At 37.4% G+C, this 2,500-nt stretch overlaps 2 non-coding genes across 2 annotated transcripts in view; both read right to left on the bottom strand.

Annotated features, from left to right (window-relative positions):
* The window catches only part of LOC130903332 (large subunit ribosomal RNA), a 4,066-nt gene extending 3,022 nt beyond the window's left edge, over positions 1-1,044 (bottom strand). Inside the window, exon 1 of the ribosomal RNA XR_009060704.1 lies at positions 1-1,044. This exon is cut by the window's left edge and continues 3,022 nt beyond it. This is a non-coding gene — a ribosomal RNA (large subunit ribosomal RNA).
* Positions 1,045-1,756: 712 nt separating this feature from the next.
* LOC130903330 (5.8S ribosomal RNA) lies at positions 1,757-1,912 on the bottom strand. The gene has a single exon (XR_009060702.1). It is a non-coding gene; the product is annotated as a 5.8S ribosomal RNA (ribosomal RNA).
* Positions 1,913-2,500: the final 588 nt, after the last annotated feature.

Here is a 2,500-nt window from a genome sequence, read left to right as displayed (position 1 = left end):
GAGTGCGAAGCGTTTACAATTTTTATTTGCAAATCGCTTATCCTCCCTTGGTCTACGCGAGGTAAACCTTTACTTTCATTACGCCTTTAGGTTTAGTTATTTCCCAATGACTCGCGCACATGCTAGACTCCTTGGTCCGTGTTTCAAGACGGGTCCTGAAATTACCCAAATCGATAGCGTCGTTGATCGGCGTTTCAAAACGAGGTCTGTTCGAGAACACCGTAACCAACAGTCGTTCCGGGACAGAATCGGCATTATGTCCGATTACCGTCAAACACGAAACGCTCTTGCTACGGGCCGAACGCTAATTAATCTAGCGGCCCCGCGCCATATTTCTACCGTCGAGCGAGTCTGTCGGAACATCGAGGGTCCCCATGAATTCGAATAAAATCAAGTGGTCTACCACCTCGAGTCTTAGACAGACACCCAACGGATCACGACGTCCTACTAGAGGAAAAGTGCACGCGTTCGATATCGATTAGAAAAACGTAAAACGCGATTTATTGTAATATGCCGAAACACAAACAATATCCGTCATACAAACGTTCAACTTCAATTATCGAAACGCGAATGAATTTCCTCTTTCGACCTTTCGGGTTTCTCAGGTTTACCCCTGAACGGTTTCACGTACTCTTGAACTCTCTCTTCAAAGTGCTTTTCAACTTTCCCTCACGGTACTTGTTCGCTATCGGTCTCGTGGTCATATTTAGCCTTAGATGGAGTTTACCACCCACTTAGGGCTGCACTCTCAAGCAACCCGACTCTCAGGAGAGATCCTCACGCAATCGGCAACGGTCGCTACGGGCCTGGCACCCTCTATGGGCTGTGGCCCCGTTCAAGAAGGACTTGGACGCGCCGCACGATCTCGTGATAAACGGATCCTCCCTAACACCACATTTCCCGGTGGCCGATATCGACCACGGGATTCGGTGCTGGGCTTTTCCCTGTTCGCTCGCAGCTACTGAGGGAATCCTAGTTAGTTTCTTTTCCTCCGCTTAGTAATATGCTTAAATTCAGCGGGTAATCTCACCTGCTCTGAGGTCGATATATTATAATATATCTCGTATAATATTTAAATACAATTCGCCAAACTATCATAATCATCTCTCATATGAAATATAACATTATTTGTTTTTATTTAAAGAGTCGGCAGCAGCAGCAGCAGCATCAGCATCAGCATCAGCATCAGCATCAGCATCAGCATCAGCATCAGCAACACACCACCAGCCTTTATACATATATAATATTTTTAATATATATAATTCATATATTTTGTCGATATACCGTGTGTATAAATGATATAAATAAAACACTGGTCAGACGTCCAGTCTTCGAAACTTTATTATTTCTCTCGGACACGACGACCGCGTTATCATTTTATCATAAATATATTATATATACACACACTTATTTATCGACTATATATACGTCGTATATATGTATAATATATATATATATTATATATAAATATAACTCTCTACCAAACAAATTTTATGTATTTCATATAAATACACGATTAATTTATGGTATAGCGGGTTGTGTTCAAAAATTGCGTAACTTTTTCTATAAAAATTTACGCTGCTTTTCGCACTTTAGGATGCCGCACAAATACAAAAAAAAATACGCACAAGTTTGTATGTGCATGTGTTTTTTCTTAATTAGTGTGCGTTATTGTTTCACATCCAACACGCTTAGGCATTATTTTTCTTTAATAAATAGAAAAATTTTAAATTCTAAGCAGTCTTTTAAATTGATACGACCCTCAGTCAGGAGTGGTCCGGGAACGAGTATCCGAGGACCGCAATGTGCGTTCGAAATGTCGATGTTCATGTGTCCTGCAGTTCACAAGTTGACGCGCAATTAGCTGCGTTCTTCATCGACCCACGAGCCAAGTGATTCACCGTTCAGGGTAATCATTTTATTATTATGTCGTTTTCTCATATTCTATTCGTCGTATTTTTAATATTTGATTATTATTAAATTAATAATATTATTATAATATCTTATACGCGTATAGAAAATTTATATAACGACATTTTTTATATATATATATATATATATATATATATATTATAATAAATGGTAATTATTCGAAACTTTTAGAGAAATTATAATATCGTACTTTGATATATCTGATAAATTTTAACCGCTGCACATGTTTTATTACAAACGAGGCGCGCATAGACAGATATCTCGCACGATATATTCCTCCTCTTTATATTATTACAGTTTTTTTTTTATCTTGAAAGTTTTATACAAATTTCGACGGTCGGGCGTAAATCTTCGAACACCTTCGAAATAATACATAAAATATTATTTCTAAAACGAATTTTTATACATATCGATAGAATCGACATGTGCTTAAATTTCGTTTAGGTACCCGGATGAAAATGTCTCAATAACATAATCATCACATATAATCTTGTCGATATTTTCTTGTATTACCTTCAAACGATAAAAAACTTAAGTAATAATATAATAAACGAAATAAAATTTATCC

This window comes from Diorhabda carinulata, unplaced genomic scaffold (genome assembly GCF_026250575.1).
Source record: "Diorhabda carinulata isolate Delta unplaced genomic scaffold, icDioCari1.1 Dcau_32, whole genome shotgun sequence".
NCBI lineage: Eukaryota > Metazoa > Arthropoda > Insecta > Coleoptera > Chrysomelidae > Diorhabda > Diorhabda carinulata.
Note: the sequence above shows the minus strand (reverse complement) of the source record. Positions and strands in the feature narration are given on the sequence as shown.